Source organism: Hevea brasiliensis, unplaced genomic scaffold (genome assembly GCF_030052815.1).
Source record: "Hevea brasiliensis isolate MT/VB/25A 57/8 unplaced genomic scaffold, ASM3005281v1 Scaf9, whole genome shotgun sequence".
NCBI classification, from domain to species: domain Eukaryota; kingdom Viridiplantae; phylum Streptophyta; class Magnoliopsida; order Malpighiales; family Euphorbiaceae; genus Hevea; species Hevea brasiliensis.
The window spans coordinates 379,248-396,141 of record NW_026615310.1 but is presented as its reverse complement, the minus strand read 5'-3'; the positions used below and the strand labels follow the sequence as shown (position 1 = coordinate 396,141).

Sequence of the window (16,894 nt, the reverse complement as noted above, 5' to 3'; positions counted from 1 at the left end):
ATGTCAACAAAATTAGGATTGAAGAAAAAGATAAAGTGCAAAAATAATGTGCAAGAAGATGAAAAAGTGTAAAGAAATAAGATCTAACAGTTAAATTAAGAATTAAATCAAAAAGCATTCACATAATAACTATGTCATAGCAGAAGATAAAATAAAATAAAGTAAACTAAAGGGAAAGAAAAAAAAAGTGCAAGTATAATCATAAAAACAAATTACCAAAGTATTACAACTATTACTAAAGTTTGAAGATTAAAATAAACAGATTACAAAATAAACCTAAAACAGAAACTAAAACTGAATTGAAAAACTAGTAATCATATCGCATCACATCGCATTTACTAAAACTAATACTAAATTGTCGCATCGCTCAAGTTCTCACAAGGCTTGGTTGCTGCATCAGGGTCTACTTCAGGTTCTGCAGTAGGTTCATTTTGATCCGAAGCTTCAGAAGTAGTTTCCAAATTTTCTGTGAGGTCTTTCATTTCTTGAAGCATGTCTTGGCCCCAATGATATAAATTGTTATAAGATTGGGCCAATTTGTTGTAGAGCTCCAGCATTTGAAGTTGTTGCTGCTTCTGTTTCTTTTTAAGAGAGGAAAATCTCTTTTTAAGTTTCTTTTCTAGCTTCTTCTTTTGGTTGACCTGCTGCTGACCCATGGTATCAATTTTGACTTCTAAGCTCTTCAAGGTAGCTAGGATATCTATTGTGTCAGGTGAGGGAACAGATGGTTGGACAGTGAAACTTGCTATTTTGGATTCCAATGATCTTAAGAGGGACAAAATGTCTGTTGAAAACTGTGGGGCAGTGGTTGGTTGGGGTTCTGCTGGTGCAAAGGTAGTGGGGTCTGCAGTACCATTGGCTTCAGGATGCTGCTGTAACAAAGCATAGGTATGGCCTACTTTCTCACAAACATCCATGTGTAGCAACATTGTGCTGTCTATATATGATTCACCAGAAACTGGTAGCAGCTTATATAGACTAACATCAAAGCTAAATGAGTTTGCTATAGCAGTTATATATCCTCCAAAAACTATACTACCTCTGGTATGCTTTGTGACAATTTGGTGCCAATGAGTAGCTATGAAATGGGCTGTGCTTACTTGTTTTCTCTCCTTCATGCACCATAAGAAAAATAAGTCTCCAGCACCCACAATGCTGTTATTGTGTCCCCTTCCTAAAACAGTGTAAGAAATGAACCTATGGAGGTATTTCAACACATGATCAACTATCCTAGAGGCTTTTGCAGTCCTCTGTCTATAATAACCCCTAAAAGGTGCAATGTCTTTCTAGAATTGAACAGGGTCATAGATAGTTTGTTGCCACCCAATATTTTTATAGCCCGAATCCTAAAAACCAAAAATTGCATTCATAGCATCCATGTCTAACTCCCTATCAATTCCAGCACATAAAAAATATATCACATCCTTATGCTCAGGTACTATTGGTTTGAAATTCAGCCTTAAGGAACTCAAAAATTCCAAGGTCAAATCCTTGTACACTGGTTCCCTAATCCTAGCAAATTTAGTCCAGTTGACAGCATCTAAATAGGCAAATACAGAGTCATAAATGCCTAATTCTTTTAAAATCTGCTCATCCATATATTTGTTTGCCAAAATAGGTTTAGAAACTAAAATGTCATAAGCATTTTTCATATCCATGTCTCTAAAAGCCCAGGGTAATGGAGAAAGTATCTCCTCTATATCATTTGCAGATGACGCAGGTGCTGCTGGAGAGTTTAAGGGTGACTGAGATACAGGGGTTTGGACCGCAGGTGGTGGAATTTACGAGGAGGACCTAGTCCTTTTGCTGACTAGTTCAGAGGAAGGTTGAGGTGGAGAGTTTAGGTCGAAAGGAACAGAGGGTGCTCTTTTTCGTTTTCTGACAGGGGCTTTCTTGGGTCTACCTGCAGCCTTTTTAGTTTTACCTTTAGACTTCGTTTGAGTAGGCGCAGGTTCAGGCATTGGTTTTAGGAACTGAGTGTCGAAAACGAGTGTCTCATTTTGCGGCTCAGTTTGTGGCAAAAGGGGGGTCAGCGGAATTAGGGTTGGTGTTTGGCCTGTGGGTAGTGGTGATTGAGGCGGTGGTGATTGAGGTAGCGGTGGCGTTTGCGGTGGTGGTGACTGAGGGAGCGACAGACTGGGACTGGGATTAGGGTTTGTGGGTAGAGAGGATGGAATACCCATTTTCGATTTGACAGAGTGTCGAAATCTTCTGGGTTTGGGTTTGTGGGTGGACCACATTTTGGTTCTCACCATTTAATGAAGAGAAAGAGACTTTTCAGCTTCCCTTAAAATTTACCGGAAAAAATGGTGCGGGAAGGGAGTCGGCAGAATGAGAGTTGTGGCTTATCGGGAGTTTGGGTGAGGGTTTCATAGAAATGGCGGAAGTTTTGGGCTTTTTAAAATGTGGGGCAGACAACTGGTAATTTGGGCTGTGCTTGGGGTTAAGCATAGGGTTCAGCAGAATTTGCATAGGATGCTGCTTAGTAAGCAACATCATCAGCAAGTTTCGGCAGGTTTTGGGAAAAATTGTGATTTTACTTACCAAAAACAATCCAAATGCTATGGAATGCTATCATGACCCTCAGCAATTACCAAATTCACATTAATACCACCAAATTGAAAAATTTAAGCTCATCATCTCTCATAAACTTAGTAAGCATTGTACGTGTTCATTTAGCTTTTTACAATCATGGTTCAATTTAGGCACCAATTGTGACTACCTTTTTGCACACTTAATGAAATGGTCTCCTTTCTAAACTTATACCAAAAGCACATTTTGAGCAGCATTTGAGACAAGTTCCAAACATTCAAAAATTACAGAAAAGACATAAAAATTGACTTCTTAAGCAGCATGAACAATAACAAAAATCTGCAGACTGCAAAAACTAGCAGCAATTCAAACAAAAACATGTAAATTCCTAACAGACTACAAAATTATATATACACTATAACAAACACTATCTTTGCACTTCAATAAAGCTCATATCAGTCCCAAATATCAAAATTGATCCTCATTCAAGTTGCATTTCACAGAATTTACACAAGACACAAAATCAAACATGTGCTATCAAGTAGATTGTAATATCAGTAATTTAGCACAAGTTTAAAGGTGTTACTGTTCGCAGGTACTGGATAAAGTGTAGAATTTTACTTATACTTGCTCCCTTTCAATTCTTTGTTTTTGCCACAAGTGTAAATTTGCCCAATCTTCATGAATGACCTACAAAAGATAAACAAATGTCACTTTTGAGTTTAGTGAGGGTAAAAACTGAAAATGAAATGAAATGGAAAATTAATAATCTATAAAAGGATACGCTTGGGTTGCCTCCCAAGAAGCGCTTGTTTAAGGTCTTAAGCTTGACCTTCCACTCCAAATCACCTAAATATCCCTGATTGGAGAACCAAGCCATGAAACCTCTACAACCTTTTGTGTGGGTTCTCCAACAATATAATGCTTTAATCTCTGCCCATTAACTTTGAAAGTCCCTGAGGTTTCATTGCTTATCTCAACAGCTCCATAGGGGTATACCTTTATAACAGTGTAGGGCCCTGACCATCTTGACTTTAATTTTCCGGGAAATAACCTTAACCTAGAGTTATATTGAAGAACAACATCCCCTTCCTGAAATTCTTTTCTCCTAATATGCTTATCATGCCATCTCTTAGTTCTTTCCTTGTAAAGCTTGGCATTTTCATAAGCATCCAATCTAAGTTCCTCAAGTTTATTTAGTTGCAGCATTCTTTTTTCTCCTGCAGTTTTTAAATCAAAATTCAGTGTCCTTATGGCCCAATATGCTCTATGCTCCAACTCTAAAGGTAAATGACAAGCTTTCTCATAAACCAATCTAAATGGGGTGGTGCCAATAGGAGTTTTAAAAGCTATTCTATAGGCCCAAAGAGCATCATCTAACTTTAGTGACCAAACTTTTCTTGAACTATTCACTGTTTTCTCAAGAATTCTTTTCAACTCTCTATTTGAGATCTCCACTTGACCACTAGTTTGTGGATGGTAGGGTGTTGCAACCTTATGCTTCACTCCATATTTTTGCAATAATCTTTCAAATTAATGGTTGCAAAAATGAGAACCTCCATCACTTATAATGGCACGTGGAGTTCCAAATCTTGTAAAAATGAACTTTTTAAGGAATTTAATCACAACTCTAACATCATTAGTTGGAGATGGTATAGCTTCAACCCATTTGCTGACATAATCTACTCCAACTAAAATGTATTTGTGTCCAAAGGACGATGGAAAAGGTCCCATGAAATCAATGCCCCACACATCAAATAGTTCCACTTCCAATATATTTTGGAGGGGCATTTCATCTCTCTTTGAGATATTACCCATCCTTTGACACCTATCACATGCATTTACAAACTTTCTCACATCTTTAAACATATGTGGCCAAAAGAACCCTGCTTGAAGAACTTTTTCTACAGTCTTTGTCACACTCATATGACCCCCATAAAGTGAAGAATGGCAATCTTTAATAACATTCCCTATCTCCTCATCAGCTAAACATCTTCTAATCAACCCATCTCCACATCTCCTGAATAAAAATGGCTCTTCCCAATCATAATCCTTTACATCAAAAAGAAATCTCTTCTTTTGCTGCCATGTTAGGTCAGGTGGAAGGATTCCACACACTAGATAGTTCACAAAATCTGCATACCAAGGGGCTTGTGCATTCATGATTACTAACAGTTGCTCATCAGGAAAATAATCATCTATTGGGGGCTCTTTTCCCAAATTATCTCCTTGTTCTTGCCTCAATCTAGACAGATGATCTGCTACCACATTTTCTACTCCTTTCTTGTCTTTAATTTCCAAGTCAAACTCTTGAAGGAGTAGCACCCACCTTATCAACCTAGGTTTAGCCTCTTTTTTCTGAAGGAGATACTTGATAGCTGCATGATCCGTGTACACTATTACCTTTGACCCCACAAGATAGGACCTGAATTTGTCTACTATAAATACCACTGCCAAAAACTCTTTCTCTGTAGTAGAGTAGTTTATTTGAGCATCATCTAAGGTTCTACTTGCATAGTATATTGCATACACCTTCTTATCTCTCCTTTGTCACAAAACAGCCCCAATGGCATAATCACTAGCATCGCACATTAACTCAAAAGATAATGACCAATCGGGAGGCTGCATAATAGGAGCAGATATAAAAGCTTCCTTTATCCTGCAAAAAGCATTCATACAATTAGTATCAAAATGGAATTCCACATCTTTACTCAATAAATTGGTAAGAGGCTTAGAAATCTTAGAGAAATCCTTGATGAATCTCCTGTAAAATCCAGCATGCCCCAAGAAACTCCTCACTCCCTTCACGGATGTTGGGGGTGGCATTTTCTCAATAATTTCTACCTTTGCTTTATCCACTTCAATACCCCTGTTTGACACAAGATGTCCAAAAACAATTCCTTCTTGTACCATAAAATGGCACTTTTCCCAATTCAAAACTAAATTAAACTCTTCACATCTCTGCAAGACCTTAGACAAGTTAGATAAGCATTCATCGAAAGATTTACCATACACAGAAAAATCATCCATGAACACTTCCATAATACCCTCAATCATGTCAGAAAATATGGACATCATACATCTTGGAAATGTAGCAGGGGCATTACATAGTCCAAATGGCATCCTTCGATATGCAAAGGTACCATAAGGACATGTGAACGTAGTTTTATCCTGATCATCTGGGTGAATAGGATCCAAAAACCTCAATAGCCATCCAAATAGCAAAAATAAGAATGATGAGCTAGTCTCTCAAGCATTTGATCTATAAATGGTAATGGAAAATGGTCCTTTCTTGTTGCATTATTCAATTTTCTATAGTCTATACACATTCTCCATCCAGTTACAGTCCTTGTAGGTATTAGTTCATCATTTTCATTTTTCACTACTGTGATGCCCCCTTTCTTGGATACAACATGAACTGGACTTACCCAATTGTCGCGTAAACAGTGGTAAATGATACCTGCATCAAGCAATTTTAAGATTTCCTTTTTCACAACCTCTTTCATATTTGGATTCAATCTCCTCTGTGACTCTCGAGAGGCTTTATGATTATTTTCCAACAAAATTCTATGCATGCACACAGAAGGATGTATTCCTTTAATATCATCAATGGTATAACCAATTATCCTTCCATGCTTTCTAAGAACTCTTAATAATTTTTCAACCTCACAATCAGTCAATTTAGTACTAACAATCACAGGATATGTAGAATTTTGACCTAGAAAAGCATACCTGAGATTTGTTAAAAGAGGTTTCAACTCTACCTTAGGTGCTCTACTTTTTTCAAGCTTTGATGATGAAGTTGTATCTTGCTTCAAGTCCCCAATCTTTTCAATATTAGCCATAGGCAAAGGTGGATTTCCTTCCAAAATTGTAGCATATTCTGCAGCTTCTTCAATCTCATCCCCTTTTTTGATGTTATGAACCAAACAAGCTTCTAAGGGATCTTTAGGATGTTGCTTTTTAAGCACTTCTCTGACCTCTTCATCTATCACATCAATTCTCAAGCATGAATTTGAATCATCTTTCTTTTTCATTGCTTGAAACAAATTAAATTCAACTTTCTCTTCCCCAACTTCTAATGTAAGCCTCCCATTTTTTACATCAATCACAGCTCCAGCAGTAGCAAGGAAAGGTCTACCAAGAATAATAGGAATGTGTACATCCTCCTCCATCTCCAATACCACAAAATCCACTGGTATGAAAAATTTTCCAACTTTCAGAGGAACATTCTCAATTACCCCAATTGGAAATTTAATAGACCTATCTGCTAACTGTAGTGAGATGGTAGTAGGCTTCATTTCTCCAATCTTCACTTTCTCATAGATAGACAATGGCATTAGACTAACACTGGCTCCAAGATCACATAAAGCCTTATCTATACTGATATCCCCAATGTGACATGGTATGGAGAAACTTCCAGGATCTTTCAGTTTGGGTGGAAGCTTATTTTGCAAAATAGCACTGCTTTCTTCCGTGAGAGCTACAGTATCAAATTCCTCCAATTTCTTCTTGTTAGATAAAATCTCCTTCAAAAATTTAGCATAAGAAGGCATTTGTGCTAAAGCATCAGTGAAAGGAATAGTCACATGCAAAGACTTCAATACCTCCAAGAACTTCCCAAATTGTTTATCCAATTTCGCTTTCTGAAACCTTTGTGGGAATGGTAAAGGTGGCATGTAGGCTTTAGGTGCAACATATTTTGGTTCTTCCTCTTTGCTCTCCCTCTCCTTACTTCCTTTTTCTTCCACTGAATTTTCTTTCTCAGCTCCAATTCTAACTCCAGCTTCAGTTTGTTCATCTCCTTCTCTGTTTTTCTCTTCTTCAATTTTCTCTTCAATCTTTTTATCTCCATTCTCCAATATTTTTCCACTCCTCAATGTAATAGCCTTGCAATGCTCCCTTGAATTTTCTGGCTGGCTAGGGAGCTTCCCAAATGCTTTATTACTTGAAGAGCTAGCTTGTTGAGCTATTTGATTCTCTAACATTTTGTTGTGTGTTGCCATTTGATCCACTTTAGATGCTAATTGAGAAATCATTTCTTGTTGACTTTGATGGCTCACAAGTAGAGTTTCAATCATAGCTTCTAATCTAGCTGTCTTGTCTGGTTGTGCTTGTTGTGGTAGAGGTGGAGCAGGTGCGTTTTGAGGTTTAGAAATTCCAGGAGAAGGACCTCTATTTTGCTGAAAATTCTGATGTTGTTGATACCTAGAAGGTTGCTGAAAATTCTGATTTTGCCTCTGTCTACCTCCCCAAGAGAAATTAGGGTGGTTTCTCCATGCCGATCATAAGTTGCGTAAAATGGGTTACCACTGGTCTTTGATTGTAGTTCCCCACATAATCCACTTGCTCACTTGAAAATCTTGATTAAGTGCAGAAAAATCACGCACAATTGACATTTGCAGCTCCAACTTCTACTGAATTACTAGAACCTCCAGCTGAAGAATCTACTTTCATGCTTAGCTTGTCCATTTTTCTCGTCAAAGCATCAAACTTAGCATTAATCATATTCATGGCATTAAGCTCAAACATACCAGCTGGTTTCTTGATCTCATTCCTCTCACAACTCCATTGGTAGTTGTTATAAGCAATTTTATCAAGAGCAGAAAAAGCTTCATCTTCAGATTTTTCCATAAGATCACCTCCAGAAGATGCATCAATTGTACTTCTAATAGCAGGTGAAACTCCATTATAAAAGTGTTGAACAAGCATCCACTTAGGAATCCCATGATGTGGACATCTCCTTTGCAAATCCTTGTACCTCTCCCATGCTTCATACAAGCTCTCATCATCTCTAGGTTTGAAAGAAGTCAGCTCATTTCTTAGCTTAGCTATTTTGCTTGGTGGAAAATATTGAGCTAAAAATGCTTGAGAAAGTTCATCCCATGTTGTGATAGAACCCGGTGGCAAAGAATGTAACCACTCTCTAGCTCGGTCCTTCAGAGAAAAAGGAAATAATCTGAGTCGAATTGCATCATCAGAAACTCCATTTATCTTCAACATATCACTGATCTCAAGAAAGTGTGCTAGATACACATGTGGACTTTCACTTGGATTTCCTCCAAATTGTGATTGTTGTACCATTTGACAGAGTGCAGGCTTCAGTTCAAAATTATTAGCTTCTACCCTTGGTCTTGTGATACTTGGCATGAAATCTCCAATGTTAGGATAGGCATGATCCTTCACAGAGCGGTTGTTATTGTTGTTGGCCATTTCTTCTTGTAATTGCTCTTGCTCTTGTGCTCTTTCTTGTTATTGTTGAGCTTTAATTTCAGCTTTTCTCCTCTTAGATTCTGCTCTTAAAGCTTTTGCTGTCTTTTCTATTTCTAGGTCAAAGAATAAATTGATTTCTTCACTTTTTATCCTTCTCATAAAATAAAGTACCTAAAAAACAAAATAAACAAATTCTCAAAGTAAAATGGTAAAAAGAAAATAAAATAAAATGCCCAAATTAACCAAACAAACAATTGTTGAATATCAAACAAAAATCAAATCCTTGGCAACGGTCCCAAAAACTTGATGTGGCGAATCCGCAAGTATACGGGTCGTCTCAAGTAATAAAGTGATGAATCAAGTATCGTTCCACGAGGATTTGCTGTTTGAGTACCAAACTATAAATGAAGCGATTATTTGGGCTAATGATTAATGAATAAATGGTAAATGTAAATAAGCAAGGTAAATTGATTAATCTAATTGAAATGGGTAAAGAGCAAACAAATAAATTCTAGATCTAGTTTGCAATTAAACTAAATTAACAATGGGTAATTCAAATCAAAGTCTAATTATGCTAAAAGTGATTCCAGAGTTGAGGGTTTATGCAAAAATTAATTGGGATTTATCTTGGGCATTCCAATTTTTAGGGAAAAATAGAATTTGAAGGAAATTGATTCTAAATTCCTTTGATATCTTTTTCAAGCAAACCAAAGTGTGTTCTTAAATAACCAAACCTACTTTCGTATGTTATTTGATTACTTTAAAACCCATTAAGTTTTGTAACCAATAATTAATTCCTCTTAAAATCCTAGTTTATTTCTAAATCTAGGTGATTTTAAGTTCCAATCCTTGATTATCTATCAATGACTTTCACCTTTTGGTCCTTCAATCAAAGATTAACACAATACCCAATGGGTACCAACATTAGGCAAGTAAATCAAGCACACAAGGAAAGAATCAAAACTCATATTTATGTAAAATAAGGAAATATCCAGTCCAAATCCACAAATTAATCTAAAACATATTTCCCAACTCTGAAATCTAAAGAGTTTACTCACTCATAATGGTATTTACAAGAAAGATTGATGGAAAAGTAAAGAAAAACATGATAAGAGGACTAAAATAGAAAAACCCAGGTAGAAGAACCAAAATCTCTGGTTTCTGGAGCTCCAAAACTGGTGCAACAGCTCCTCCCCAAGAGAAAAATGGCGTCTCCTCTCTCTCTCTATTAAATTTTCTTTCCTTTTTTTTGTCTCTTCTTCCTTTCCTCTTGTGGCAAAAATTAGGCAATGATGAATTTATATAGTCCCTAAAAGTTGCCCTAAAAGTAAATAAGAGCCAAGTAGTGGATAGGAAATGAGGTGTAAAATTATCCAAGTCAGCAGTATTTTTCACGTTCTGGGCAGTCTGCTTAGGGTTCGGCTTAACCCTAAGCAGCTTCTTAGCAAATTTTAGCTTCTGGTTGCACCGTCGCTTAAGGTTGCTGCACTCAAGAAATCTCGGCAGACTTAGAGTAAAATAGACTTTTCTGCTCATGCTTGACTTGTGCTGCACCTTAAGCACTGCCGCTTTACCCTAAGCAGGATCTTAAGCAAAGTCTCAAGCAAATTTCGGCTAACTTGCTCTTTCAAGGCTTGATTTCTTCAACTTTCATTATGCTTAAAGAACTCCAAATTTCTTCAAATCACTTCCTATTGCACTCATTGATCTTCGATTTGCCACAAAATCCTATCAAAAACAACAAAATTACGAAAATCAAATATAAAGTATCTAAAATTAACAAATAAGATAAAATAAAGCTAAAAACATAAAATACACTAAAATATGAGGGCAAAATGGATGCAAAACTACCCTAAAATGCCTATATGAAATGAGTGTAACAACTACTTTTAGTTATTTGCCATTAAAAAAACATGTTCATTAACTTTAGGAATTTCTAGTAATGAAATTTCTAGTAATGGTTAGATTATCTTTTATTCTCCTTTCATATATATGTATATATATGTATATATATGTATATATGTATATATATATACGTATATATGTATGTATATGTATATCTACGTATATATGTATGTATATGTATATCTACATATATATATATATATATATATATATATATATATATATATATGTATATGCCGCTTTACCCTAAACAGGATCTTAAGCAAAGTCTCAAGCAAATTTCGGCTAACTTGCTCTTTCAAGGCTTGATTTCTTCAACTTTCATTATGCTTAAAGAATTCCAAATTTCTTCAAATCACTTCCTATTGCACTCATTGATCTTCGATTTGCCACAAAATCCTATCAAAAACAACAAAATAACGAAAATCAAATATAAAGTATCTAAAATTAACAAATAAGATAAAATAAAGCTAAAAACATAAAATACACTAAAATATGAGGGCAAAATGGATGCAAAACTACCCTAAAATGCCTATATGAAATGAGTGTAACAACTACTTTTAGTTATTTGCCATTAAAAAAACATGTTCATTAACTTTAGGAATTTCTAGTAATGAAATTTCTAGTAATGGTTAGATTATCTTTTATTCTCCTTTCATATATATATATATATATATATATATATATATATATATATATATATATATATATATATATATATATATATATATATATATATATATATATATATAAGTAAATGCACAAATGACTCAATCATTATTTAAAATTAAAAAAAACAAAACAAAACAAAACGGTTGATTTTTTTCAGAGTAATTTACTGTTTTTAAAATTAACAAAAAAATAAAATAAAATAGTTTCAGATTGCTTTTTGCCTTGAGCAATTTTTTTAATTAAAAAATATAAAATGATAAAAACATTGCATTTAGTGAAGAAATTTTAACGTTTAAATATCATCCAATCAACTAACTAATTTTGCATTATTTTTCTTTTATATATATATATATATATATATATATATATATATATATATATATATATATATATATATATATATATGTTTAGTGATTGAATAGTTATATAGTTGAATTCAAATACTATTTAATCTCTAGTTAAATAATATGAATCAATTATATATATAATTATTATATAATTTAAGAACCTATTCCTAGTTGAATTATAATTAAGAAGTAGTTAATAAAAGATCTAGTGCCATGTACTTGTTATATAAGGTATGCATAGCATATTTAATTATAATATGTTTCAAATTTGATTTAAATATCAATTGAATTATGAGGAGCAATTAATGAAAAATCAAGTATATATTATAATGTTATGTGCCACTTATATGGAGTTAAGTTATGAATAATAAATTTATTTGTAATATATTTAATAATTGATTTAAGTACTAATTAAATTATAATGAGCAAATAATGAAAAATTTATCATATATTACACTGATATGCACTAATTATATGGAAATAAAATCTGCATTATACATTTAATTATAATATGTTTCATAATTGATCTAAATACTAATTTAATTATAAGGTGCAATTGATAAAAAATTTAGTTCATATATTATAGCGCTATGTACTAATTATTTAATGTTAAGGTATTAATTATATAATGCTAAGGTGTATACGTCACATTATTGCCTATTCTAGAGTGGAAATATGCTCTATTGTTGTCAAAATCTGTATGAGTGGCTTATATGAGAACAAAAATCCCATTAAAATTATCATAGTTTTAACAGCGGTCTGTTCCCATCCTTGAGCCATTTGCATGCCTTCTATCTTCGTAAAAAAAAAAAAAAAAAAAAAAAAAAAAAAAAGAAAACTGTTGGATAGCATTTATTAAATTATATCATATGATAGAAATATACACAGTGCATCATCTTTCAAAAAAAAAAATTACATAATGCTGCAAGCAACTAGGACAAAAATCATGATTTGAATTTTTTTCATTGATTTTCATGGATATATATGAATTAATTAATTAAATAAAAAAATAATAGCCAATTAATTAATGTTCCTCGTGTCGAACAAACAAGTTACATAAACAGAGGTTATTACGATCAAGAATGCATTTTTCTGTTCAACTTCTCACCAAGATAAATGAGGAACATTTGTTAAATTTGTTGGAAAAGTAAAGTTCATGCCAAAAATTGAAATCAACTACATTGCTAGGCAATCGAATCAATCACATAAGCAAGAGCCACCCTAATGATCCAACCATTATCACCACAAACACAAGGCAATGGATTTATATACTCTTGGCCCAATTACTAGAAAAACTTATAGCTTGAATTAACTATTTTCGCTATAGCTTGAAAGTTATTTGGGCTCCCGGCTTGCACCGACAATAAAAATTCCCTAGGAAAAAAATCAGCCGCAAAACCTCAAAAACAAGGTTCGATTATGCAGTGAGCACTAAAGTAGAACTTTTATTTATATCACATCCATACACTTTCCCATCAACATTAACGCCCGAGTTATTATATAAACAATTCGAAACCAACCGAAAATTCACATGCAATTATTTGCTCCCCTCGCCGCTACACTGCCATACCCATCAACCACCTATCCACACATGCACAAAAACAAGATTTAGAAGAGGAGAAGGGAGGAGAGAATGGCTGCTAAAGCAGCCAAGGTGATGCTTGGGTATGTCCTTGTTGGAGGCATATCGATGTATGACACACCATTAGTTACTCCTTTAACATTTCTCAATCTTCCCATTTTTTTCTACTCTACCTACAACATTCTCTACGCCTTAGCATCGGGCTCCCATGTTTTTACCACTAACGCTGTGAATCCGCACTACACTATCTTCTCCATTAACACCCAGCTCCCCATTCTTCTCATTCTTTGGCTTCTTCTTGATGCATACATTTTGCATAATCATTTAGGTCTAATTTCATAGCCATTTTATTTGATTATTAGTCACTTTTAACTAATTTCATTAGTTATTTAGTTAGTTTTTCATAATTGTCAATTTTGGATTAATTTGTAATTTTTACTTTGTTTTGTAGGAAAAATGGTGTTTTTGAAGGACTGAAAAGAAAATTTGCCATTGAGGAGTGACTTCTACAGCCAAAGATGTCAAAAACAAGTTTTCAAGTTGAAATATGCATTGACAAAATTGCGCATAACTTGCTGCATAAGCTATGCAGATCCGCATGAGGAGAAGAAACACTGTTCCAACACCTGTTGAATTGTGCATAAGGAGAGTGCATAGCTTATGCAGATTCATGCCTCCCTTATGCAATCTCACGGAAATGTGCATAACCTATGCGCCAAGTCATGCAGTTTTGCATAAGTGAACCAGAACAGCTTAAAATCAGATAAGGGACTGCATAACTTATGCAGTCCACTTATGCAGTCCCACAAAGGTTTCATTAATGAGCTGGCAGAAGATTTCCTCAGAAAATTCCTCCTAAAACACACCATTTTAGGGCTCCATGTCAGAAAATGCTATAAATAGTCCCATTTCCCATTTTAGAAGGGGAAGAAGCAAGGAGAGGAAAGAAAGGAAGAAGAGAAAAAGGAGCAGGAGCAGTTGAAGAGTCACATTCACCTTCCACACCATTTCCAACCAGATTTAGGGATTTCTTTCCTTTCTTACATTTTTCCTACATCTCTAGTGTTTAGTTTCTTGTTTCTTAGCTTAGATTAAAGCTTAATTTTCACATAAACTCAAAATTTCTTGTAAACATTATGGATAGTGAGTAGTTTTATTCTGATTCTGGAGTAAGGGTTGTAATATTTGAGATATTTTGTGGATTTTGATTGGGTAATCCATATTTTGTGGTCTTAATGAGTTTTATTCATTTCTTGTGAGCTTAATGACATGCTTAGTGTAGGATCCCATTAAGTGATGTTCTTAATCCATGGTTGAGGCACCGAAAGGAGAAGGCCTTGTGATAGATAATCAAGGAATTGGACTTAATTAACTTAGATCTAGAAATAGACTAAGGATTAAGAGGATTCACAGATTAATTAAAGAACTTAATGGGTCTTAATTAACTCTAACTCCACGAAAGTAGGATTAGTTTGATTAAGGCACTCTTTGTCTCACTCGAAAGGGTATTCGAAGGATTTAAGAATTAATCTCCTTAAAACCATAAGTTTCACAAGATTGGATAACCAATTTAAAATCCCAAAATAGCTTGAATATGAAATCCTAACTCCTAATCGCTTTTTATTATTGTTAATTTCTAATCGAATTTAATTACTTGCCATTTTGAATCTTGCCATATCTGAACTTGCTTATTTCAATTTGATGCAATTTTAGTTTAATTAATACATTGTTGGATAGATTATTAATTTTGCACATATAGATTTCATACTCCAATACCCATCAATTTATTGCTTTAATTTCAAAAATAGTTCAATTTAGTCAACTTTTTATATCAAAAATTCAATCATTAACACAACTCGTGGGAACGATATCTTTCTATATTACTTGTACGACCTGCACTTGCGTTGGATCACATCAAGTTTTTGGCGCCGCTGTTTGGGAGTTGTTTGTTTAAGATTGAATTCTTGATTATTTTGATTATTTTAGTTTTATTTTTGTTATCTTTTCATTTTTGTGTTTGTTTGTTCTTTTTCAGGTACTTATAATCTTTTATGAGAAGAGCTAGAAGCACAAGTGACATATCATTATTGTTCAATCCTGAAATTGAGAAATTTTGTAAAGCCAACAAGAAAGAAACCAGAAAAAGAAAAAAAGGTTTGAGAGAAACTGAATTAGAAGCGCATATGGTCGATGAAAGAATTAGAATTGGTGTGAATGCCGAAATGGTCAAACAATGAAAATGCAGCCCAAGGTGAAGAAGTTATAAATGCTAATGTGCCTAGGGGAAGTATGATGGATCATGCTTTTCCTCATTTTGATGACTTGAGAGAGAGCATAGCAAGACTAAGAATAGATGCAAATAGTTACAAGATGGATTTTGGAGTTCTTCAAATGATTCAAAATTCTCAATTTGGGGGACATCCTTCTGAAAATCCACACACACATCTGAAGAAGTTTGCTATGATTTGTGATATGCAAAAACAACCTGGAGTATCTGATGATGCAGCAAGATTGAAGCTATTCCCATTCTCTTTGAAAGATAGAGCATTGGATTGGCTTGATTCTTTACCTCACAACTCCATTACAAATTGGGAGCAACTCACTGATGCATTTCTTGCACAATATTTTCCACCTGGAAAAACTCAAGAATTGAGGAATCAAATGACAGCTTTCAGACCAAGAGAAGATGAAACTCTTTATGAATCATGGATGAGATGGAAGGAATTAGAGAGACAATGCCCACATCATGCCATTCCAAAATGGATGATAAACCAGAATTTTTACACAAATGTCACTCCTGCAATTAGAGGGATTATTGATGCTCAAACAGGAGGAGAATTTATTATGAAGCATGAAGATGAAGCTTATGAGCTATTGGAGAAAATTGCAAAGAATACTCATCTTTGGAGTAGTCCAAGAGGACCAGCTCCAACTCAAAAGAGGCAAGCTGCTGGAATGTATGATCTTGATCCATTCAACATGATTAATGCAAAGTTCGATGCACTAACAAATGTCTTGGCTAAGAAGATGGAAGATTTGAGTATGTTGGTTAGTTCATCATCATCATCTGGAAGTTCACAACAAGTTGCTTATGCAGAAGGAACTACCAACTGTGGAGTAGACTATGGAGAGCAAGCTGCATATGTTGGTAATTATGGAAACAAACAAATGGGGAATCCTTACTCTCAAACTTATAATCCAACTTGGAGGAACCATCCCAACTTTTCATGGGGAAATCAGCAAAGTGAAGTTTCAATTCAGAATTTTCAACCACAACAGCAACAAGGAATTCCATATCAGCAAAATAGGCAACCATTGCCTAATTTTCAGCAGAAAAATATGAATCCTCCACCAAAACAGCAAGAACAAAGTTCCACCACAGAAGCTTTATTACAACAGATTCTTGCTAACCAAACTAAGCATGATGAGGAGATGAGAGAGATGAAAGCAAGGCTAGAACAGATGCAGACACATAACAAAATGCTGGAAAATCAGATTGCACAACAAGCATCTTCCTCAAGTACCAAGTCTTTTGGAAAACTTCCATGTCAACCAGAAAACCTAAGAGAGCAGTGTCAAGCTATTACTTTAAGAAGTGGGAAAGTTGTAAATAATGAGAAGAGTGAAAAAAATGAGGAGAGTG

At 34.5% G+C, this 16,894-nt stretch overlaps 2 non-coding genes across 2 annotated transcripts; one reads left to right on the top strand and one right to left on the bottom strand.

Annotated features, from left to right (window-relative positions):
- Positions 1 to 8,254: 8,254 nt before the first annotated feature.
- On the top strand, positions 8,255 to 8,361 carry LOC131177821 (small nucleolar RNA R71). Its single transcript, XR_009147099.1, has one exon. It is a non-coding gene; the product is annotated as a small nucleolar RNA R71 (small nucleolar RNA).
- Positions 8,362 to 15,897: 7,536 nt separating this feature from the next.
- Positions 15,898 to 16,004, bottom strand: LOC131177815 (small nucleolar RNA R71). Its single transcript, XR_009147093.1, has one exon. It is a non-coding gene; the product is annotated as a small nucleolar RNA R71 (small nucleolar RNA).
- Positions 16,005 to 16,894: the final 890 nt, after the last annotated feature.